Consider the following 26,601-nt stretch of genomic DNA (forward strand, 5'->3'; position numbering starts at 1 on the left):
CCACTCCCATGATAATGACATTTATCCATTCTTGAGGGCTTCATCCTCATGACCAAATGACCTCTTGTTATGCTCCATGTATCAATAGTATTTCAACAGGGATTAAGTTTCCAACACATAAATTTTTGGGGACACATTAAAACCATAGCAGCCTTCAACATATTTTTTAGGAGTGGGGCACAATTCAACCCACAACACTAGTCAAACTTCAGTATCTTCACTCAACTTCTCTTCTGCTTTTTGAAAGCCTTTCCTTCTCAGTGCCATTCCACCCTTGGCCACACTGCTGGCTCCACTACTACCTCTGCAACACTATTCATGTGGTAGCTTCCTCTGAGCTCGCGTGGCTATCACCTCTGAGCAGAAGATGGCCGTGCTGCCCACATGTGCTGATCTTGACAAATCTGCCAGGGATGTTTTCACCAAGGTCTATGGATCTGGCCTAATAAAGCTTGATTTGAAAGCAAATTCTGAGAATGGATTGAATTTACAAGCTCAGCTTCAGTCAACACTGAGACCACCAAAGTGAAGGACAGTCTGGAAACCAAGTACAGATGGACAGACCATGGCCTGATGTTTACAGAGAAATGGAACACTGACAATACACTAGGCATTGAGATTACCATGAAGAATAATGCACATGGACTGAAGCTGATCTTTGATTCATCCTTTTCACTGGGGAAGAAAAAGTAAAGCTGACCTTTGATTCTTCCTAATCTGGAGACAAAAATGCTAAAATCAAGACAGGATACTTGTGGTAGCACATCAACCTGAGCTGTGACGTGGATTTTGGAATTGCTGAGCCTTCAATCAGAGGCTCTCTGGTGCTGTGTACAAAGGTTGGCTGGCTGGCTACCAGATGAATTTTGAGACTGCAAAGTCCTAAGGGACCCAGAGCAACTTTGTGGTTAGCTAGAAGACTGATGAATTCCAGCTTCACACTAATGTGAATGACGGGATAGTGTTTGGTAGCTCCATTTACCAGAAAATGAAAAGGAAGTTGAGAGCACTGTGAATCTCGCCTGGACAGCAGAAAAATGTAAAACGTGCTTTGAAATAGCAGCCAAGTATCAGATCAACCCTGATACTTGCTTTTTGGATAAAGTGAACACTTCAGCCTGTTAGGTTTAGGATATATTCAGATCCTAAAGCTAGGTATCAGACTGACACTGTCAGCTTTCCTGTATGGTAAGAACATTCAGGCTCACAAGCTTGATCTAAGACTGGAATTTCAAGTGTAAGTCAATGCTGTGTAGTTGTCTAATTTGAAATTGTTTTGCAGGATAAGTATCTTCACAATTTAATGTATCTTTTAATGTCATATTTCTAGGATGCAGGTATTGCTAAATATCATGTTAGGCCTCTGGGTTAAAAAAGATTCAGCTTTAAGGTATTACCCTTTCAAAAGTACAGAAGAAACTCAATTCCAAAAGAAGGTCTTTTCGACTGTAGTATTTGAGGGAACTTGGCTTTTCTAGAAATGCCAGATTTATTTTTTATATAGAAATGTTTGCAAATGGAAGCTGACAAATAGAGGCACTTTGTAAATTCATAGTGAGTAAATGAATAAAATTATGGTTTCCTAAGAAGCAAATCTTGGTTTCTTAACCCTAATAGATAAGAGGCTCATTGGTTGATGGTGTGTACGAACTCACCTGAAATGGACTTTTTTAGACAGATATTCATGACCTGTTCCCCATCTCAGTTCATCATCACCTGTTTTACACCAAAAGGTCTTCAGGATGTGGTAACTGTTTATTTTGGCCATTTAGGGGTAGAGAGGATGAATATGATGAAACCAATAATGCAGGACTTAATTCCTTCTCGTGTTGTGGTTTTTTGCCCTTGCACCAGAATATGAAATAGCTTCCAGGAGCTCCAGCTATAAGCTTGGAAGAGTCTGTGTGATTTTAATCACATGGTAACAATACTCAGAATCTAAATTGAACTTCTGTTGTATTGTCACCACTCCATTTATTTTTTAGTAGTTTAATGGGTATATTTTAAAGTCTTCCATTTTTTTGTGGAATTAAATCCTCCCCTTCAAATGCTGCAATTGACATTACTTAAAATAAAACTTGAACACAATATTGAAACCTAAAAAAAAAGAGAGAGAAAGTTTTTCCCTCTCTGCCATCTTCCCATTCCCGTTCCTACTTCCCAGCTTTATGTTATGTCCTATTTACACAGAGTAACATACTCTATAATCAAACTCTTTTCTGGGTAATCTAATTAAAAATGCATGCCAAAGAATTACTTTTACCCAAAACAACAATTAAGACAAAGTTTTAGTACTTTATTTAGTGCTTTAATTACAAGGGAGTAGTTAATCAAAATTAACCAAAGATAAATTTATCTGACCTGCTATTTTATGTTAATATTCTATAGGAATGACCTTCATAGGTCAAATATAAATAAACAACTATATATTTATGTCTCACCACAATGAAAAGTTGTTACAATAATCAGAATTTCAAAAAGTCACATAGACTGGTTTGAGGGCTCTCATATAGCCCATTCTGATTCCTTTTTACACATGAAAGATTATCTCATATAGGTTTATACCAGGCAACTAGATATAATAATGTAGATATCTTAGAAAATGATCACCTGTTTTTAAAATTTGGGGAATATACTACACTCCCTGATGTTAGAGGGAGAAACTACAGTTTCTTAATTCATTTTCAAAGTTTTAATTCATTTTGTGGACCAAATAATAAGCCAGTCCCTCTAACAACATTGGGTTGGTAATATCTCAAGCCAAAACAAAGTAGTCTTACAAAGAATATTAGAAAAATGACAAACATACATAAGCAGTTAAAGTTGTTAAACTATCACTATAATTCTACCTTGAAATTGAATCAAGCTAACTTCTGGCCATACTGGAGTAACAGCTAATGGATGTACCTTCTCTCCATAAACTGGAAAAATTACATAAATAAAAATTTTAACACACTATATAACAGGTAGCATTGGATTATAATCTCTAAGGAAAGGGAAACAATTAAAGTAAGCCCTATGATTGACATAGCTTCCCGCCTAGAGGTGCTTTGCTGGCAGCAACACTGAGAGTCCAACACTTGGGACTGCCAAATAGAGCTTGGCCATCCTGCTGAGTTTCTGATAAGAGGTCAGAATTCAAGGAGCTCAGGTTTAATAGAATGTATGGGCAGACTATCAGAGAGAAAGAAGCCACAGAGAGGTATAGTTCCAGTGATCTCCACAAGTATTCCTTCAGGTCTTTTGTCTGAGTAGTGATCTGGAAATACTTTAAAAGAAACATTGTGGGAAGAGGCAGAGCAAGATGGTGGAATAGAAGGCTCCACTGAATGTCCCCTTGCAAGGACACCAATTTAGCAACTATCTACACACAAACACACAAAACCACCTTCATTAAGAACCAAAAAATCAGGTGACACGCATAGTACTTGGTTTTAACTTTGTATCACTGAAAAAGGCATTGAAGAAATAGACAAAACAGTCCTGAATCACCAACACAACCCCTCCCCTGCCCCTGGCAGTACCAGAAGCCTGGTATGGAGAGCATCTCTGGGTGTTGGGGGAAGGGAACACAGCAACTGTGAGGCACTGCACTCAGTGCTGTCCTATTATAGCAAAAAGAAAAACAAGACCAAACTCCACTGACACCTGTCCACAGAGGGAACGTTTAAACCAGCCCTAGCCAGAACGGAATCGCAGATCCCAGCAGTCAGAACTTGAGTTCCTGCAAACCTCGCCACCAAGGGCAACAGTGCTCTGTGTCTCTAAGTAAACTTGAAAGGCAGTCTATGCCATAAGGACTGCAGCTTTTATGAATCCTAGTACTGAACTAAGCCTAGAGACAGTGGGTGGCTTGGTGGGCTGGGGAACACGACCTACTGACATACCAGCTGGAGTGGATAAGGGAGTAGTGGAATCATCCCTCCTCTAACCCCAGGCTGCACAGCACACAGCTCCAAAAGACACCCCTTCCTTCCATTTGAGGAGAAGAGAAGGAAGAGTGGGGATGACTGTGTCTTGCCTCTTGGATACCAGTTCAGCCACAGCAGGATAGGGCACCATTCAGTGTCATGAGGCCCCCATTCCTGGCCCTAGCTACCAGATGATATTTCTGGACACACTCTGGGCCACAGTGGAACCTGCTGCCTTGAAGGAAAGAACTCCCGCCTGGTGGCATTCATCACCTGCTAGATGAAGAGCCCCTGGGCCCTGAATAACCAGCAGTGATACCCAAGTACTACATCAAGGGCCTTGGGTGAGCCTCTGAAGCTTGCTGGCTTCAGGTGAGACTAAGTATATTACCAGCTGTAGCAAGTATGGGACAAAACTCCTTCTGCTTGAGAAAAGTAGAGGGAAAAGTAAAGGGGACTTTGTCTTGCTTCTTGGGTACCAGCATGGCCACAGCAGGATAGAGCACCAAGAGGGCTCCTGGGGTCCCCAGTTCCAAAACTTGACTCTTAGATGGCATTTCTCCTTTTGCCCTAAGCCAGAGGAGGTTCCCTGAAGGGTGAGTCCCAGACCAGGCGGCATTCACCACAGGCTGACTTAAGAGCCCTTAGGACTTAAGAGAACATCAGAAGTAGTCTGGCAGTACTCTTTGTGGCCTGTGGTGGTGGTGGCTATGGGGTGAGCCTTCTCTGCCTTTGTAAAGGGGAGGGAGAAGTGGGAAGGACTGCATTTTGTGGTTTAAGTGCCAGCTCAGCTGCAGTGTAATAGAATACCAGGTAGGCTTCCAAGGTTTTAGGCTGCGGTTCCTGACTCCCAGACAATACTTCTGGACCCACCTAGGGCCCAGAGGGACCTCACTGTCCTGAAAGGAAGGACACAGACCTGACTAGCCTTGCCACCTGCTGATTGTAGTGCCCCAGGGCCTTGAGTGAACAGAGACAGTAGCCAGGGAGTGGCTGCAGCAGGCCTTGGGTGAGACCCAGTGTTATGCTGACTTCAGGTCTCATCCAGCACATAGTGATGGTGGCCACAGGGGTGCTGTGTCACTCCATCTCCAGCTTTTGATGGCTCAGAACAGAAAGGGAGACTCCATTTGTTTGAGAGAAAGGGAAGAGAACAAGAATCTCTGCTTGGTAAAGAGAATTCTCCCGGAACTTGTCCCAGATCACACAGGCAGTGCCTCTAAGAGTCTGCAAGAACCACAGTGTTACTGGACTTGGGGTGCCTCTTAAATCAAATACACTTAGATTACAACACTCAAGTCTTTTCAAATATCTGGAAAGTCTTCCCAAGAAGGATGGGTAAAAACAAGCTCAGATAGTGAAGAATACAATAAATACCTAACTCTTCAATGCCTAGGCACCAAAGAACATCTCCTAGCATCAATACCATCCAGGAAAACATGACCTCAACAAATGAACAAAATAAGCACACCAGAGACCAGTCCCAGAGAAACAGAGATGTGTGACTTTTCAGACAGAACAGTAATGTTAAGGAAATTTAAAGAAATTCAAGAAATCACAGAGAAGGAATTCAGAATTCTATCAGATAAATTTAACAAAGAGATTGAAGTAAATAAAAATAATCAAGAAGAAATTCTGGACTGGAAAATGCAATTGGCATATGAAGAATGCATCACAGTCTTTTAACAGCAGGATTGACCAAGCAGAAGAAATAATTCATGAACTTGAATACAGGCTCTTTGAAAATACACAGAGGAGACAAAAGAAGAAAATAATAAACAATGAAGCACACCAGCAGGATCCAGAAAATAGCTTCAAAAGAGCAAATCTAAGAATTATTGGACTTAAAGAGTAGGTAGGTAAAGAGATGGAGTGGAAAGCATATTCAAAGGAATAACAACACAGAACTTCCCAAACCTAGAGAAAGATGTCAATACTCAAATACAAGAAGGCTGTACAACACCAAGACTTTAGCCCAAAGAAGACTGACTCAAGGCACTTAATAATCAAACTCCCATAGGTCAAGGATAAAGAAAAGATCCTGAAGGAAACGAGAGAATATAAATAAATAACATACAATGGAGCAACAGACTTTTCAGTGAAAACCTTAAGGTCAGGAGAGAGTGGTATGACTTATTTAAACTGCTGAAGGAAAAAACAAAAACTTTTACCCTAGAATAGTGTATCTAGCAAAAATATCCCTCAAACATAAGGAAGAAATAAAGACTTTCCCAGACAAACAAAAGCTGAGGGATTTCATCAATATCAGACCTGTCCTACAAGAAATCCTGAAGTGAGTTATTCAATCAGAAAGAAAACGAAATTAATGAGCAATAAGAAATCACTGCAAGGTACAAAACTCACTGGTAATAGTAAGTACATAGAAAAACACAGAATATTATAACATTATAACTGTTGTGTGTAAACTACTCTTATCCTAAATAGAAAGACTAAACAATGAATCCATCAAAAATAATAACAACAACTTTTCAAGACATAGGCAGTACAACAAAATATGAATTAAAAAAACCAAAAAATTAAAAAGCATGGACACTAAGTTATGGCATAGAGTTTTAGTTTTCTTTTTGCTTGTTTTGTTATGAAAAGTGTTAAATTATTATCATTCTAAGATAATGAGTTATAAGATAGTATTTGCAAGCCTCATGGTAACCTCAAACCAAAAAACATACAATGGATACACAAAAAATAAAAAGCAAGAAGCTAAATTATATCCCCAGAGAAAAATCACCCTAAGGGAAGATAAGAAGGAAGAGAAGATCACAAAATAAGCAGAAAACAAATAACAAAATGACAAGAGTAAGACTTTACTCATGAATAATAACATTAAATGTAAATGAACTAAACTCTACAATCAAAAGACATACAGTGGCTGAATAGATGACAAAACAAGATCCACTGACCTGTTGCCTACAAGAAACACACTTCACCTATAAAGATACATGTAGATAGATTGAATATAAAAAGATGGAAAAAGATATTCTAAGCCAATGGAAACCAAAAAAGAGCAGGAGTCACTATACTTGTATCATACAAAATAGATTTCAAGACTAAAACTGTAAGAAGACATAAAAAAAAGTCCACAATATAATGATGAAGAGATAAATTCAGCAGGAGGATATAACATTTTAAATATATATGCACCCAACACTGAAGCACCCAGACATATAAAGCAAACATCATTAGCGCTAGAGAGAGAGATAGGTCCCAATATAATAAGAGCTGGATACTTCAACAACCCACTTTCAACACTGGACAGATCTTTCTGACAGAAAATAAAAAAAATCAGGCTTAATCTGTGCTATAGGCCACATAAATCTAATAGATATTTAAAGACATTTCAACCAACAGCTGCAGAACACACATTCTTTTCCTTAGCATATGGATCATTCCAAGAGTGATCAGTCTCAAGAAGAGACCATGTGTTAGGTCATGAAACAAGTCTTAAGACATTAAAAAATATTGAAATAACATCAAGCATTTTCTCTGAATACAATGGACTAAAACTAAAAATTAAAAACAAGGGGAATTTTGGAAACTATACCAGTACATAGAAATTAAACAATATTCTCCTGAATGACCAGTGGATCAATGAAGAAATTAAGAAGAAAGTTGAAAAATTTCTTGAAAAAAAAAATAATGGAAACACAACATACCAAAACCTATGGAATACAGCAAAAGCAATACTAAAAGGGAAATTCATAGCTATAAGTGCCTACATCAAAATAACAAAAGAAAAAACATAATATAAACAATCTAAGGATGCATCTTAAGAAAAAAGCAAGAGCAAACCAAACTCAAAACTAGCAGAAGAAAAGAAACAATAAAGGTCAGAGCAGAAATAGATTGAAATTTAAAAAGTACAAAAGATTAACAAAGCAAAACAAAGTTAAACAAGAAAAAGAGTTTAGCCAGACTAAGAAAAAGAGAGAAAATACAAATAAAATCAGAAATGAGAAAGGAAACATTACAAATGATACTGCAGAAATGCAAAGGATCATTAATGGCTACTAGGAACAAGTATATGCCAATAAATTTGAAAATCTAGAGGAAATGCACAAATTACTACACGCGTACAATCTGCCCAGATTGAACCATGAAGAAATCCAAAATATGAATAGACCAACAACAAGTAACTAGATTGAAGCCATAATAAAAAGTCTTCCACTAATGAAAGCCCAGGACCTGACAGCTTTACTACTGAATTTTACCAAACATTTAAAGAGAAATTAATAACAATTCTACTCAAACTATTCCAAAAAATAGAGGAGGACAGAATATTTCTAAACTCATTCTACAAGTATGGTGTAATCCTGATACCAAACCAGACAAAGAAACATCAAAAAAAGAAAACTACTGGCCAATATCTCCAATAAATATTAATGCAAGAATCCTTAACAAAATACTAACAAACTGAATTCAACAATACATTAGAAAGATCATTCATCATGACCAAGTGGGATTTATCCCTGGGATATAAGTATGGTTCAACACATGCAGATCAATCAATGTGATTCATTACATCAACAGAATGAAGTATGAAAACAATGTAAGCATTTCAATTGATGCTGTAAAAGCATTTGATAAAATTCAACATTTCCTCATTATTTAAAACCCTCAAAAATCTGGGTATAGTAGGAACATAGCTCAACATAATAAAAGTCATATATGACAGACCCCCAGCTAGTATCATACCGAATGGGGAAAACTGGAAAGACTTTTCTGTAAGATATGGAACATGACAATGATGCCCACGTTTATCACTGTTATGCAACATAGTACTGGAAGTCCTAGCTAAAGTAATCAAACAAGAGAAAGATATAAAGTGCATCCAAATTGGGAAAGAAGACAAATTTCTCTTTTTACAGATGATATAGTCTTATATTTGAAAAAAATATAATGACTCCACAAATAAATATTTAAACAGATAAACTGTTTAGTTGCAAGATACAAAATTAACACGAAAAAATTAATACTATCTATATACACCAAAAGTGGACATTCTGAAAAAGAAAAAATGTAAGCCCATTTACAATAGCCAAGCATAAAATTAAATACCTAGGAATTAACATTTAAATAAATAAAACATCTCTATAATGAAAATTATAAAACATTGATGAAATAAATTGAAGAGGACATCACAAAATGGAAAAATATTTCATGTTCGTGGATTGGAAGAATTAATATTGCTAAAATGTCCATATTAGGCAAAGCAATCTATAGATTAAATGCAATCCCTATCAAAATACCAATGGCATTCTTCACAGAAATAGAAAAACAATCCAAAAATTTATATGGAACCAAACCATAAAATACCCAGAATAGCCAAAGCTATCCTAAGAAAAAAGAACAAAGCTAGAGAAGGCACATTATCTGACTTCAAATTATACCACAGAGCTATAATAGCCAAAACAGCATGGTGCTGGCATGAAAACAGACACACAGACCAATAGAACAGCATAGAGAAACCAGAAACAAATCCACACACCTACAGAGAATCCATTTTTGACAAAGGTACCTAGAACATACATTGTGGAAAAGACAGTCTCTTCAATAAATGGGCTGGGAAAATGAGATATCCATATACAGAAGAATATAACTAGACCCCTACCTCTCATCATATACAAAAATCAAGTCAAAATGGATTAAAGATTTAAATATAAGGCCTCAAACTATGAAACTACTACAAGAAGATATTGGGGAAAAATTTCCAGGATATTGTGCTGGGCAAAAATTTCTTGAGAAATACCCCATAAGCACAGGCAACTAAAGCAAAAAATGGATAAATGAGACTGCATCAAGTTTAAAAGCTTCTGCACAGCAAAGGATACAATCAACAAAGTGAAGAGACAATCCACAGAATGAAAGAAAACACCTGCAAACTACCCATCTCTATTAGCCTGTTTTCACGCTGATGATAAAGACATACCTAAGACTGGGTAATTTATAAAGAAAAAGAGGCTTAATGGACTCACAGTTCCATGTGACTGGGGAGGCCTCACAATGCTGGTGGAGGGTGAAAAGTGTGTCTTACATGGTGGCAGATAAGAGAGAATGAGAACTAAGAGAAAGGGGTTTCCCCTTATAAAACCATCAGATCTTGTGAGCTTTATTCACTACCACGAGAACAGTATAGGGAAAACTGTCTCCACGATTCAGTTATCTCCCACTGGGTCCCTCCCACAGCACGTGGGAATTATGAGAGCTACGATTCAAGATGAGATTTTGGTGGGGACACAACCAAACAATATCACCATCTGACAAAGGATTAATAACCAGAATATGTAAGGAGCTCAAACAATTCTATAGGAAAAAAAATTCAATAATCTGATCACAAATGCGCGAAAGATTTGAATAGATATTTCTCAAAGAAGACATACAAATGGCGAACAGACATATGAAAATATGCTCAACATCATTGATCATCAGAGAAATGCAAATCGAAACTAAAATTAGATATCATCTCATCCCAGTTAAAATAACTTATATTCAAAAGACAGGAGTAACAAATGCCAGTGAGGATATGGAGAAAAGGGAATCCTCATACACTGTTGGTGGGAATGTAAATGAGTACAGTCACTAGGGAGAACACTTTAAATGGTCCCCAGAAAGCAATCCCACTGTTGGGTATATATATCCAAAAGGAAGGAAATCAGTATATCAAAAATATATCTGTACTCCCATGCTTGTAGCAGTACCGTTCATAATAGCTAATATTTTGAATCAACCTAAGTGTCCATCAACAGATAATTGGATAAAGAACATATACATATACACAATGGAGTACACTCAGCCATAAAAAATGACGATATCACATCAATTCCAACAACATGGATGGAACTAGAGATTATTATGTTAAGTGAAATAAGCCTAGCACAGAAAGACAAACATTGCATATTCTCATATATTTATGGGATCTAAAAATCAAAACAATTAAACTCATAGACACAGAGAATAGAAGGATGGTTACCAGAGGCTGGGATGGGTGTGGGATCTAAAAATCAAAACAATTAAACTCATAGACACAAAAGATAGAAGGATGCTTACAGAGGCTGGGAAGGGTAGTGAAGGGGAGGTGGGGATGGTTAATAATTCTAAAAAATCAAAAAATGAATAAGAGCTATTTGATAGCACAACAGAATGAATATAGTCAATGATAACTTAACTGTGCATTTTAAAATAACTAGAAGAGTGTAACTGGATTGTCTGTAATACAAAGGACAAATGATTGAGGGATAAATATGCCATTCTCCATGATATGATTATTATGCATTGCATGCCTATTTCAAAACATCTCATGTACCACCATAAATATATACACCTACTAGGTACCCACAAAAATTAAAAATTAAACAAATTAAAAAGAAACTTTCTGAAGCCAAGGAAGAGCCAATTAAAAAAACAATAAACAATAAATACAAGAATAGGAATAGTTCCCATGAGGCAGAGAGGAAAAACCTCCTAATACATGGGTCACCAGTACACTCATCAGAAACCATCTCTTTAGAAGTAGGGATTATATCAGTAATAAATGAGGGTCCAGGCCCATTCATATAAAGCTTTAAACTCTCAGCAAACTAGGACTGAAGGTGAACTTTATCAACCTGATACAGGGAATCTATGAAAAACCTATATTTGTCATAATACTTTATGGTGAAAGGCTAAATGCTGTCCTGTTAACGTCAGAAACAAAGTAAGGACAATCTCTGCCACCATTCTATTAATGTACTAGCCAGTGCTATAACAACAAAAAAAGAAATAAGATACATAAGGAATAGAAAAAAGATTATCTTTATTCATAGATGACATAATTATGTATTCAAAATATTATTTAAAATCTACCAAAAAAGATACTAGAACTAATTATGTGAAAGTGTTAAGTTTGCAAGGTACAGTACGAAATCTACTGTGTTTCTGTAAGCAATAAACAATTGATAATTACAATAAAATAATATTTAAAATATCATAAATAATGAAATTCTTAGGAATAAATTTAACAAAAAAATAAATAAGACCAAGATGCTGAATATTAAACAATATTTTTATGACAAATTAAACTAAAAGATATACTATGCTTATTAACTGGAAGATTCATTATTGTTAAAAGGCTCTTCCTAAAGTGATCTATAGATTTAAGTCCTTCCCAATCAAAATCCAAGCAGGCATTTTTCTAGATATTGACAAAGCTAATTTTTTTAATCTTCAAAATTAACCAAATGTCCCAATTTTTATTTCAATTGTAATTTGAAGACTTTAGAAACAATTATTTTGTTTCATAGATACAGTATCATTGAGTAGAAAAACTGGAAGCTGAAGCTAGAAAACATTATGTATTGTTGACTAATTATTAGAACTTAGATAATTTAGTTAACCCCCAGGTCTTCAATTTTCTTATCTATTGAATACCCACCCTCTATATCCCACAGCTATTTGCAGTGATCAAATGAAAATAAAATTTGATCACTGAAAATCAAGATTTTAAACTCAAACTCTTGCAACTGCTAGACAAGTGTCATAAATGTTTGAAGTAGGCAGAATACAAACTGCAGAGAGTTGGCACATCATCTGAAGGCGGACAAAATGTGACGGCTACTACCCAGCTGTATTAGTTCATTCTCACACTGCTATAAAGAACTACTTGAGTCTGGGTAATTTATAAAGGAAAGAGGTTTAATTGACTCACAGCTCTGCATGCTGTACAGGAAGCATGGCTTGGGAAGCCTCAGGAAACTTACAATCACAGTGCAAGGTGAAGGGGAAGAAGGCACATCTTTACCACAGTGACTCAGGTGACAGAGAGCAAAGGGGAAAGTGCTACACACTTTAAAAAAACCAGATGTCATAAGAACTCACTATCTCACTATCATGAGAACAGCAAGGAGGGAATCCATCCTCATGACCCAATCACCTCCCACCAGTCTCCTTCTCAACATCGGGAATTACAATTTGACATGAGATTTGAGTGAGGACACAGAGTCAAATCATATTATTCTACCCCGGTCCCTCCCACATCTCATTTTCTTCTCACATTTCAAAATACAATTATGCCTTCCCAACAGTCCCTCAAAATCTTAACTCATTATAGCATTAGCTCAAAAGTCCAAATCCAAAGTCTCATCTGAGACAAGGCAAGTCCCTTCTGCCTATGAGCCTATAAAATCAAAATAACTTAGTTACTTTCAAGATACAATGGGGGTACAGGCATTGGGTAAGTGCTCCCATTCCAAATGGGGGAAATTGGCCAAGACAAAGGGATTACAGGTCCCACTCAATTCCAAAACCTAGCAAGGCAGTCAATAAATTTTAAAGCTCCAAAATAATCTCCTTTGACTCCATGTCTCACATCCAAGCCACACTGGTGCAAAGAGTGGGTTCCCAATGCTGTGGGCACCCCCACTCCTGTGACTCTGCAGCATACAGCCCCATAGCTCTTTTCACAGGCTAGTATTGAGTGCCTGCAGCTTTTTCAGGTGCATGGTGCAAGCTGTCTGTGGAACTATTATTCTGGGGTCTGGAAGATGGTTGTCTTCTTTTCACAGCTGCACTAGGCAGTGCCCCAGTGGAACTCTCTGTGGTGGCTCCAACCCCACATTTTCCCTCCACACTGCCCAAGCAGAGGTTCTCCATGAGGGCTCCAGCCCTGCAGCAGACTTCTGTTTAGACATCCAGGTGTTTCCATACATCCTCTGAAATCTAGGTGGAGGCTCCCAAACCTCAACCCTTGCTTTCTGCACACCCACAGGCCCAACACCACTTGGAAGCTCCCAGGGCTTGGGGCTTGCACTCTTTTAGCCACATCTGGAACTGGAATGGCTGGGATGCAAGGCACCATGTCCCAAGGCTGCACAAAGCAGTGAACACACAAAATCATTTTTCCCTCCTATATCTCTAGGTCTGTGATGGGAGGGGCTGCTGTGACAGTCTCTGAAATGCCCTGGAGGCATTTCCCCCATTGTCTTGGCTATTAACATTCAGTTCTCCTTTACTTATGCAAATTTCTGCAATCTTGAATTCCTCTCCCCAGAAAATGGGTTTTTCTTTTCTACCACGTGGTCAGGCTTCAAATTTTCCAAATTTTTATGCTCTACTTCCCTTTTAAATATAAGTTCTAGTTTCAGGTCATTTCTTTTTTTGTGCAAATGAACATAGGCTTTTAGAAGCAGCAGGCTATTTCTTGAGTGCTTTGCTGCTTAGAAATTTCTTCCATCAGATACCTTAAATAATCTCTCTGAAGTTTAAAATTTCACAGATTTCTAGTGCAGGGGCACAATGCCTCTAGGCTCTTTGCTAAAGCATAGCAAGAGTGACAGACCTCTATTCTGGTTCTCAATAAGTTTCTTATCTTCATCTGAGACCTCAGCCACTTCACTGTCTGTATCACTATCAACATTTTGGTCACAACCATTCAACAAGTCTCTAGGAAGTTTTCAACTTTCCCTCATCTTTCTGTCTTCTTCTGAGCCCTCCAGACTGTTCAAACGTCTGCCTTTTTCCCAGTTCCAAAGTCACTTCCACATTTTCAGGTATCTTTAGCAATGTCCCATGGAAATGTCCCACTTCTCTGGTACCTATTTTCTGTTAGTCCATTCTCACACTGCTATAAAAAAACTACCCAAGACTAGGTAATATATGAAGAAAAGAAGCTTAATTGACTCATAGTTCTACAAGCTATATAGGAAGCATGGCTAGGAGGTCTCAGGATACTTACAATCATGGTGGAAGATGAAGGGGAAGCAAGCATGTCTTACCATGTAAAGCATGAGAGAACTTCTTTTCTATTAACTTTCAGACACCTATATACAACCACATCTTATTAATTGTTGTACATAAGTTTTCTTCAATCTTTTACTGTATTATAATCATTTAGCAAAGGGAGAAGTACTACATGCTTTTAAGAAACCAGATCTTATGAAATCTCACTCTCAATCATGAGAACAGCAAGGGGAAATCCACACCCATGATCATATCACCTCCCACCCAGACCCTCCCTAACACTAGGAATTACAATTTGATATGAGATTTGGGTGGGGACACAGAGCCAAACCATATCACCATCTTCGACCAATTATTGTAGTGAAAAAATTCACTTAATGACCATAACAACCCTTTGTTGCCAGATTATCCAACTTCTTAAACTTACTAGAAATCTGAATGTTTACATAAATATTATCTTTTTAAAAGGATGGCTATTGATTCAATATGAACAAATGTGATGTGGACCAACAAAACATGTCTGTAAGCTGCATTCAATAAGTGAGACCCAATTGTCTCTGCTGTTTTGAACATCATACAAATATTGGGTACTGTCAACATTCATAATAATAATAGCTATGCCAAATACACAAATAATCTAAGCAAGCACAGATATAACTAATGAAACACTATGGGTGTTCACACAGAGAGAAACAGTTAATGAATGATTCATATTTGAGCCTGGATTTGAACAGTAGATAGTATTTTAAAGAAAATTATACTAATTTCTAATTGTCCAGATGTTTCCTGATTGAGCCTAAAAATATGTGACTATGACTTCCAATTGGTTAAGTAGGTTATAAAGAAAGCAATTGTCATGGGTTGGAGTGTGTAAGCAGTCTACCCTTGCTTGAACAAATTACTTCACTGAAACAGTCACATGTGCACCCCTAATTGTATTTGGTTAACTTATTTTATCAAAGGTTAGAAAAATAACGCTATTAACCATGTTCAAGTCTTTTCTCTTTCATTCTGTTCAGTCCAGATAGCTCAAAATGCATTGTTTCAATCATTGTGCTCATATAACTTCTTTTCTATTAATTTTTAGATATGTATATACAATGACATATTATGGGTGACTGTATGTAAGTTTTACTGAGCCATCTACAGTACTATAATCACTTAGTGAAATGATTTTCCACTTGCATTTTAGTACTAGAATAATGTTTGGCATATTATATTTATAAGTTTATAAGCTTATAAACATGTTTAAACTTATTAAACATAAATGTTTAAAAAGTAAATGTGATTGACCTAGTATTTATTACTACATTAAAAACTGGTTAAATAAGCAATATACAGAAATTCATTTATTCAGATAACTAATAAATAATAAACAGGCACTTACCTTGTGTAAAACAATTGATTATAATCTGCTCCTATAGCAACCTTGTCATGAATTAAAAGGAGGAAGACAGTCAGAGAAAGGGCTGAAGCAGAGGGAGAGAGAAAGACAGGAGTCAAGTTTTCTCCAATTTTCCAAAAAGTAAAACTTCAGTGTCTCTTTAGTGAGTTGTATTTTATTGCAAGCAAGTGGAATATTTGACATCAGAATATAATCTAGCATACAATTTCAGAATGGAAGCTATTATCCTTTGCCATATTTACCAAACTTGTTGCCTTGTTGAAAGGAAAACAGAATCACTAGAAGAATATCCATGAACACAGTAACAAACAGAAACTTTCTAGTTCTCCCATACACTTCCAGAAAGTAGTCTTGATTAAATCTGAATAGCTCAAGAACAAAATTTCAACTCAAGAGCAGTAAGTAATCAGAATGATGTCAGCAAGATGACCAACTAGAAGTACATGGCACTTATTCCCCCCTCACAAAAAGGAATAAAAACTAAAAATCAACACCTATATTTTGAGTAGAGAGACTGAGGAAATACACTGGAGAGCACCAGGGAAGTGGTGAAAGCCCTACAGAGCATGGAAGCCTAGCATTGCACCACAGAGAGAGGAGCAAGGCATACTGCCTCTCCACTTTGTCTCCCTGCCAGGATCAATTTGGAGTCAGGGGGTACTTTATCTTATGGGAAAAAGGTAAACTGGAGATGCCCAGTGGTCTTCATTGTGGCCACATACGCCAGAAGGCCTTGTGGCAGGAGAGTTCTCCAGGCCTCACAGGCCATACATCTAGTTTGGAGAGTAGTGGGGAGTTTGTGCACCTGCCTTGCCTCAGACTAGGAGCCTAAACTATAAAATTACTACAAGAAAACATGGGAGGAGAACGTCAGGACATTGGTCAAGCAAGCATTTTTAAAATAAGACAAAAGCACTGGCAACAAAAGTAAAAATAGACAAATGGCACTATACCAATCTAAAAAGCTTTTGCACTGCAATACTTACAGACTGAAGAAACACCTACAGAATGGGAGAAGATATGTGTAAACTGTACATCTGACAAGCGGTTAATATCCAGAATATATAAAGAACAGCAAAAAAACAAATAACCCAACATAAAAAATGGCCAAAAGACCCTAATAGGCATGTCACAAAATAAAACATACAAATAGCCAACAGGTACATGAAAAAATGCTCAGCATCACTGATCATCAGGGAAATGCAAATAAAAGCCACAATGAGATACTACCTCACTCCAGTTAGAAAAATTATTATCAAGACAAAGAAAATGTTGGAGTTTGCAGAGAAAAGGAAACAATTATAGATTGCTGTGGAACTGTAAATGACTCAACTGCAGTTGAGTATGAAGTACTAAATCTCACACATAAAGCAGCAAAGCACTAGCATTACTTACTGTCTTTCTCAGGAGACGAGATTGAGAATCTAAAGAGCTACAGGAAGAGAGATGATACTACTTGGAATTACTATGCATGTGGTATTTCCCCAAGCTTCCACTTGGCAGATATTCAGCAGACACCCTTGCTCCTTGCTGTGTTTCCTTCTTGCCTTTCCAAGACTGGGAATTTCTGAAGGCCAAGCTAGGGGGAATATAAATGAGGAGGAAAGCAGAAGAGGCTAAAAAATTTTTCTTTCAAAGTTAAAATTAAAAACTTTTAGATATCAGCATTCCGAGAAGTGACAGCAGGAGACTGGAAAAAAGGAAAGAGCCCACCAAAGATTCCCTGAACATTTTACTCTCGAATCAATACAAAGAGAAGATGCAAGCCTTTTATTGATTATAGTATCCAACTGTGTCCAGAATTAGTGGGTTCTTGGCCTCACTGACTTCAAGAATGAAGCCGCAGACCCTCGCAGTGAGTATTACAGTTCTTAAAGATGGTGTGTCCGGAATTTCTTTCTCCTGGTGGGTTAGTGGTCTCGCTGGCTTCAGGAGTGAAGCTGCAGACCCTCGTAATGAGCGTCACAGCTCACAAAGGCAGTGTGGACCCAAAAAATGAGCAGCAACAGGATTTAGTGTGAAAGGCAAAAGAAGAAAGCTTCCAGGCTGCGAAAGCCTACCTGAGAGGGTTCCCGCTGGCTAGCTTGGGCAGCCTTTTATTCCCTTATCTGACCCCACCCACATCCTGCTGATTGGTCCATTTTACAGAGAGCGATTGGTCCATTTTACAGAGAGCTGACTGGTCCTTTTTGACAGGGTGCTGATTGGTGTGTTTACAAACCTTGAGCTAGACACAGAGTGCTGATTGGTTTATTTACAATCCCTTAGCTAGACATAAAGGTTCTCCAAGTCCCCACCAGATTAGCTATATACAGAGTGCTGATTGGTGCATTTACAAACCTTGAGCTAGACATAGGGCACTGATTGGTGTGTATACAATCCTCCAGGTAGACATAAAAGTTCTCCAAGTCCCCACTAAACTCAGGAGCCCAGCTGGCTTCACTTAGTGGATCAGTCACCAGGCCTCAGGCGGAGCTGCCCCTCAGTCCCACTGTGCGCCCGCACTCCTCAGCACTTGGGCGGTGGATGGGACAGGGGGCGGCACCCTTCGGGGGAGGCTCAGGCCGTGCAGGAGCCCACGGGGAAGGGGGGGGCGGTGAGGCTCGGGCACGGCGGGCTACAGGTCCTGAGCCCTGCCCCGCGGGGAGGCAGCTGAGGCCTGGCAAGAATTCGAGCACAGCGCCAGCAGGCCGGCACTGCTGGGGGACCCGGCGCACCCTCTGCAGCTGCTGGCTCAGGTGCTAAGCCCCTCACTGCATGGGGCCAGCAGCCCCAAGTGCAGAGCCCGCCAAGCCCACACCCACCTGGAACTCTCACTGGCTGGCAAGCGCCACACACAGCCCCAGTCGGCGCCTCTCCCTCCACACCTCCCCGCAAGGTGAGGGAGCTGGATCCGGCCTGGGCTAGCCCAGAGAGGGGCCCACACATCGCAGTGGCGGGCTGAAGGGCTTCCCGAGCATGACCAGAGTGGACGCAGAGGCCGAGGAGGCGCTGAGAGCGAGCGAGGGCCGCCAGCACGTTGTCACCTCTCATAATGACATGAACGAAGTGTCTTATTTCTCAAATCTTTCCAAATGTTTAGAAAATGTTGCAGACACAGAATAAGGTAATGTTATAGTTGGTCTGGAGATGTTTGCCTTTGGAAAGAATCATTTGAAGTTACCTTATCTAAGCTCATTTTTTTTTTCCTGAGGTGGAGTCTGGCTGTGTCGCCCAGGCTGGAGTGTAGTGGCACGATCTTGGCTCACTGCAACCTCTGCCTTCCTGGTTCAAGTGATTCTCCTGCCTCAGCCTCTTGAGTACATGCATGCACCTCTGAGACTACATGCATGCACCACCACGCTTAGCTACTTTTTTGTATTTTTAGTAGAGATGGGAGACAGGGTTTCGCCATGTTGGCCAGGCTGTTCTCCAACTCCTGGCCTCAGGCAATTCATGCACCTCGGCCTCCCAAAGGGATTACAGGCGTGAGCCACCATGCCCAGCCAGCTCCTCCTCATTTTTTAGGTGTGAAAATTGAGAATCCTTGAAGTAAAGTAAATTGCCCAAGGTAACACTGGAAATAAGAAGCTGAGCCAAGGCTAGAAGCTTCATCTTCTGATGCCCTGGCTTTACTGTGCTCCAATGTCATTGTAATCACAACAGTTAGTTAGTGTTTTGTAGCTGTGTGATGATAATATCAAAACAAATTTTTACAGTCAGATAAAATAAAAATTAGTCTCAAGAAGAACATTAAGGAATTAAGAAAGCATTCATGGTTTTGCTTTTTTTTTTTTTTTTTGAGATGGAGTCTTGCTCTGCGGTCCCCCAGGCTGGCGTGCAGTGGCGCAATCTCGGCTCACTGCAAGCTCCACCTCCTGGGTTCATGCCATTCTCCTGCCTCAGCCTCCGGAGTAGCTGGGACTACAGGCACCCACCACCATGCCTGGCTAATTATTTTTGTACTTTTAGTACAGACAGGGTTTCACCGTGTTAGCCAGGATGGTCTTGATCTCCTGACCTCATGATCGCCCACCTTGGCCTCCCAAAGTGCTGGAATTACAGGCGTGAGCCACCGTGCCTGGCTGGCTTTTGCTTCTTTAAAGACATTTTATTGAGCTAGACTAAGTGCCTGTAGTCCCAGTTACTTGGGAGGCTGAGGCAAGTGGATAACTTGAGCCCAGCAGTTTGAGGCCATAGAGCACAGTGATTTTTCCTGTGACTAGCCACTGCACTGCAACCTGGACAATATAGCAAAACCCTGTGTCTTTAAAAAAAGACCGAAAAAACCAAAACTAAAAAAAAAAAAAAAGACATTTTAAATTCCAATAGTATCATACAATTAGTAAAACATTTGACCATTGAACAACGTAAGGATTAGGGACTCCAACCTTCGTGCAGTGAAAAATTCTTGTACAACTTTTGATTCCCCCTAAACTTAACTACTAATAGCCTACTGTTGATGAGAAGCAGAAGCATTACTGATAACATACGCAGTAAATTAACACATATTTTGTGTGCTATAAGTATTATATACCGTATTCTTAAAGTAATAAAGAAAACATAAAATGTTATTAAGAAAATCATCAAGAAAATATATTTACTATTCATTAAGTGGAAGTGGATCTTCATAAAGTTCTTCATCCTCATCATTTTCAGTTTGAGTGGGCCAAGGAGGAGAAGGAAGAGGAAGGGTTGGTTTAACTATCTTAGATGTGGCAGAGTTGAAACAGATGGAGAAGCTAGAATGTGGGATAGGAGAGGCAAGCACATTTGGTGTAACTTTATAGAAATACATTGTAAGGCCGGGCGCGGTGGATCATGCCTGTAATCGCAGCACTTTGGGAGGCCGAGGCAGGTGGATCACCAAGTCAGGAGTGCGAGACCATCTTGGCCAACACGGTGGAATCTTGTCTCTACTAAAAATACAAAAATCAGCCGGGTGTGGTGGCGGGCGCCTGTACTCAGGAGGCTGAGGCAGGAGAATCGCTTGAACCCAGGAGGCAGAGGTTGCAGTGAGCTGAGATCACACCACTGCACTCCAGCCTGGGTGACACAGTGAGACTCTATCTCAAAAAAAGAAAGAAAAAAATACATCGTAATTTCTGTCTGACATTTCTCAAAAGGTTTCTGTGCAGTACCAGTTCTTCTTCCACCATTTGCTTTCATTTTGGTGTCCATATTGTAGAAGAGTTCATGTCATGAAAGAAGTCAAAAGCAATCTTGAATAAGCAGAACCCTTCTGCCAGATGGTCTAATGTCAATTTGCTTTCTGGCACTGCTTCTTCTATGTCTTCATCCTCATTGTCTGGCATTGGTTCAGAAGCACTCATCTCCATCAAGTCATCTCCTATTAGTTCCTCTAGCGTGGTGTCTATTAACTCTTGAATTTTTCTAAGATCCATATCTTGAAACTCTTCCCCCACTGCATTTTATGCCATATCCAAATCTCTTTCATGATTTCCTTGATTTGCTCTGTTGTATATCTTTGGCGTTCACGCACACATCTGGACACAGTTTTCTCCGGCAGGAATTTATTGTTTTGGGTTGATGGCTTTCCCAGCTTTTTCTATAGCAATGGTGACATTTTCAATCCTGTAATCCTTCCAGACTTTTGTTGACAATCTTTTCCATAGGGTGCTGTGTGTAATGAGTCTGAAGGGTCCTTATGAACTCCTGATCTAGATGCTGAGTTAAAGATGTTGTGCTTGGGGATAAGCAGATCACTTTAACACCATGGGGTTCTGGGTGGCCAGGGGCATGTCCAGTGCAAAAATAATTGTCCAATAGTAAAAGGCAGTCCTTTCCTGGTAAGGTACTTCCTGACTTCGGGGACAAAGCTTCAATGGAAACAACCCAGAAAAGTGGCTGTCATTGTCCAGGTCTTCTTCGTATACAGCCAAAAGACTGGCAGCTGATGTTTACCTCTTCCCTTCAAGGCTCAAGAGTTAGCGGCTTTATAGATAAGGCAGTCCTGATCCTAAATCTGATTACATTTGCACAAAACAGTGGAGTTAGCCTATCCCTTCCTGCCTTAAATCCTGATGCTCGCTTCTCTTCCTTAATAATAAATGTTCTTTCTGGCTTGTGGTTTTTGTTTTGTTTTGTTTTGTTTTTTTCGGAAAGGCACTTTTGTCTGCATTAAAAATCTGTTCAGGCAGATTCCTTTCTCAATGATTTTCTTAATGGCATCTGGGAAATCATCTACTGCCTCTTGGTTGACAGAAGCTACTTCTCCTATGATCTTGACATTTTTAAAAGCCACACCCTTTTCTAAAATTATCAAACCATCTTTTGCTGGCACTAAATTCTCCAGCTTTAAGTCCTCCACCTTCTCTTCAAGTTGTTGTCATAGAATGACTTTGCTTTTTCTTGAATCATATTAGAGTCTATAGGTATACCTTTCTTATAGTAATTCTGCATGCACATAAAAGCTGCATTTTCAATACAAGATCTAAAGGTATTTTGCAAAATGTGCAAGATTTTCTTGCCTGTTGGGATAGATGCAGCAATAGCTTCACAAATTTCCTTTTATTTATTTATTTATTTATTTTTATTTTTTTTTTTTGAGACGGAGTCTCGCTCTGTCGCCCAGGCTGGAGTGCAGTGGCGCGATCTCGGCTCACTGCAAGCTCCACCTCCTGGGTTCACGCCATTCTCCTGCCTCAGCCTCTCTGAGTAGCTGGGACTACAGGCGCCCGCCACGACGCCCGGCTAATTTTTTTTTTTGTATTTTTAGTAGAGACGGGGTTTCACCGTGGTCTCGATCTCCTGACCTCGTGATCCGCCTGCCTCGGCCTCCCAAAGTGCTGGGATTACAAGCGTGTTACAATAGTCCTTATGCTCGATTCATTTGTCTTGAAATGACTGGCAACTGTAGCTGTAGAACTCAATCTATGACATATCAAGCAATTCAGCTTTTCGTTTAATGTCTGACTTTTCTCTGCTTCTTAGGAGCACTTTCAGCATCACAAGTGGCACTTCATATGAGTTCCAGTTTATTATTCAAGGTTTACAGGTATGGCACTAAACATGATGGAAAATACGTGAGAACCATGAAAGATCACTTTCTACTGCAACATGAAATTTACTAGAGAGCCAAAATGTTCATCAGGAGATAATTAGCATCACATGAAATTTTGAGCAGTATTTGCAACACTTGAGCTCAAGGCAATAGTAACAGGAAGTGGCTACAAAATTCATACAGTATGTACTACAGTTAATTGTATGCAGTTATGATTTAATACTTCATCTTTACTTTTGCTCACATTTCACTAAACTGCGCCATGTAAGGTCTGTGTTTGTGTGCAGAAATTTTTATAACTTTTAGCTTTTTATAATAGATTTGCGTATATTTTATAGTAGTAAATGATGAAGTAAACTAGTAGCTACATACATTTTATGCATTGCTTACCTTTTTCTTAATTTTATGAATATTTCTAGGCTACTCAGTTTGTCTGAGTGTGTTTAAATTATGTTTCATGTCTCCAAAAAATTTTCAATGTATTTTTTTAAATTTGCACTTTAAATTCATGTTGTTCAAAGAATCAACTGCATATGTGCCACAATTCTGAATTAAGGAAAGGGCCTTCTAACATTTTTGTCTTGCTTTTCACAGTGCAAATGCTGCCTAGTCCTTGTTTGTATTTCTGGAGATAGAAAAGGAATCTGTTGGCTGAGGTTGCCTCCTTTGTTTTGCCTCTAGTTTTTCTTTATTAACTTTTACTTACACTGATCAGTGATCCTTCAGTTACAAACTCTCAGAAGTTTATCTTCTGCAAATGAGTTATTCAAGAAAGTAAAGATTTTGCTGAAATGGTGTCACCCACAATACTTTATGAGGACTCAGCTCCTACTAGCCTTTATTGAGGGTGTAGATGCCAAGCACTGTGTTCGATGCTTTATATACATTAGCACATTTTACTAAGTCTCGGAATGCATTCTGCACATATATTTTGCTGACCTGTAAAGCCATAACCATGAGTTTTGCCTATTAATAAACGTTCTTAGTTGGTCTTTTTGAGTCTGTTCAATCTCGAGTTCCCAAATTAAGGGAATGTAGCTCTCTTAATTTTTAATTTTGTTTGGCAGGTAGTTAGTTTGAAAAGTCATAAAATGCAGGGAGCTGTATTTAAACCAATGGTATAAATAGACAAACACCAATGTTTAAGACTCAGTCCTATGTCCTACCAGCTATGTAGCCTTGGGAAAATTGCTTCACTTATTTAGGCCTTACTATTCTCATCTATATAATTGACCTAACAACTTGTGTTTCAATCTTGTGGGCAGACTGTGAGGCAAATGTGATGGTGGTTATAACGCACTATTCAAAAGCAAAGTGTAATATATTATATGAAGAGAAATAAGTGAACTTAATTATCATCAGGAGTTTATAAATATGTTGTGCATTTTTTATAACTGGTATCATGACTTGAGCAATTTTTAGGCCTCACAGTAGACATTGGATCTTATTACTAAATTTCAATTCTTTATTATTAACAATCTTGAAAGTTTACTATATTGTGTAAAAGATCTCAGAATCACCAAGAAAGCATGCTAACCTGCAAAACATGTCATGGGGCAAAGCTTCACACTGACAGCTGGGCTACCACTCTTGACTTTTTTCCACAACCTTAAAATAATACTCTCAAGAACCAATAATCACATTCTTCTTGCTGATAGAACATTTCTAGTTGAGTACAAGCTCAGGCATGTTGCATTGGGTGTTTTGAGAATACAATACACCATTCTCATACTTAAATGTACATTCTGAAATTTATATATATAAAACATTTAACCATCATTTTTTCACCACTGACCTGTAATGTAATAGAAACCTCAAAGGTATCTGATAAAATCTGTGGAAAGACATCAATAGGGAATCAACCAAGTTGAATTATTTTTTTTCTGGTTACAAGGATTTCTTCTCATAGACTTTTAGGACTGATCATAATTCTTACCTAAACTGGTTTACTTATCTGGAATATTCACTTTCACTCTGTATTAATTAGGGTAGCCCCACAATGTGTGAAAGCTCAGACACAACAGAAGTTTCTTGTTGCAGTTTTAGAAAATTTTGCTTGTATAAAAGTACTGGTGTGGTAAACACATGGGTGGGGCTGTCCTATTTCACATAGCTATTCAGAGACCCAGGATGACAGAAGCTCTGTCATCGTCAACATATGACTTCCAAGGCCATGCTGGGGTCATCTGCATTCCAGCTAGCTGGAAAGAGGGAATAATATGAATGAGCACATATGTAAGGTTTTTACGGGCTAGATTTTGGAGTTGAACATATCACTTCTACTCACTCACATTTCATTGACTAGAAGAACTCAGCCCTGTGGCCATACATAACTGCAAAGGAGGCTGGGAGATGCAGTTTAGCTGGATGCCCAGGAACAAAAGGACAACATAGATTTTAGTAGCAGCTAGCACACTGTGCCACAGTGACATCTCCTGAATATCTACATGTAGGATAACCAGATTTTTTGATAAATAGGCTGATAATATTTTATACTCACCAGCGCCCTATATCAATAAGTATTTACTAAACATCCACTATATACCTTTATTAGTCAGCAATGATTTTGTGCTTAGATGTGTACTCCAGGCTCAGTGGAGAAGAATCAGGCCCAACAAGTCAAATTTCCACTTAGAGAATTCAGAGTAACAAAAGCTGATGTTTCTACCCCAATTTAACTTTTCCTGACCAAAAATATTTCTCAAAACTCCAGACTTTAAAAAATATAAAAAGAGATCCTCGCGGAGTTCTTGCTCTATCAAAAGTTATATAATCCCTTATAATAAAATCTTTATATTCTTTTTTTAAAACTTTTTTTTTAGATTCAGGAGGTACACATGCAGGTTTATTCCATGGGTCTATTGTGTGATGCTGAGGTTTTGGGTATGAATGCTCCTGTCACTCAGGTACTGAGCATAGTACCCAAAAGCTAATTTTTCAACCCTTTCCTTCCTGTGCTAGTTTTTCAACACTTCCCTTTAGTAGTCCCCAGTGTCTATTGTTGCCATCTTTATGGCCATGAGTATGCCATGTTTAGCTCCCGCTTATAATGAGAACATGCAGTATTTGGTTTTCTGTTCCTGTGTTAATTCACTTAGGATAAATGGCCTCCAGCTGCATGCATGCTGCTGCTGCAAAGGACATTACTTCATTCTTTCTTTTTCCATTTTTTTTATTATACTTTAAGTTCTAGGGGGAGGGATAGCATTAGGAAAAATACCTAATGTAAATGATGACTTCATTCTTTTTTATGGTTGTGTTGTATTGCATGGTGTATGTGTAACACATTTTCTATATCCAGTCCACTATTAATGGGCACCTAAGTTGATTCCATGTTTATGCTATTGTGATAATGGTGCTATGAACATATGAGCACATGTGTCTTTTTGGTAGAGCAATTCGTTTTCTTTTGGATATATACCCAGTAATGGGATTGTCGAGTCAAATGGTAGTTCTGTTTTAAGTTCTTTGAGAAATCTCCAAACTGCTTTTCACAGTTGCCGAATGAATTTACACTCCCATCAACAGTGTATAATTGTTCCCTTTTCTCC

At 38.7% G+C, this 26,601-nt stretch overlaps 1 pseudogene; it reads left to right on the forward strand.

Annotated features, from left to right (window-relative positions):
- Positions 1-367: 367 nt before the first annotated feature.
- On the forward strand, positions 368-1,861 carry LOC129458273 (uncharacterized; annotated as a pseudogene).
- The last annotated feature ends 24,740 nt before the right edge of the window (positions 1,862-26,601 follow it).

The sequence above is a fragment of the Symphalangus syndactylus genome, chromosome 19, assembly GCF_028878055.3.
Source record: "Symphalangus syndactylus isolate Jambi chromosome 19, NHGRI_mSymSyn1-v2.1_pri, whole genome shotgun sequence".
Lineage (NCBI taxonomy): Eukaryota > Metazoa > Chordata > Mammalia > Primates > Hylobatidae > Symphalangus > Symphalangus syndactylus.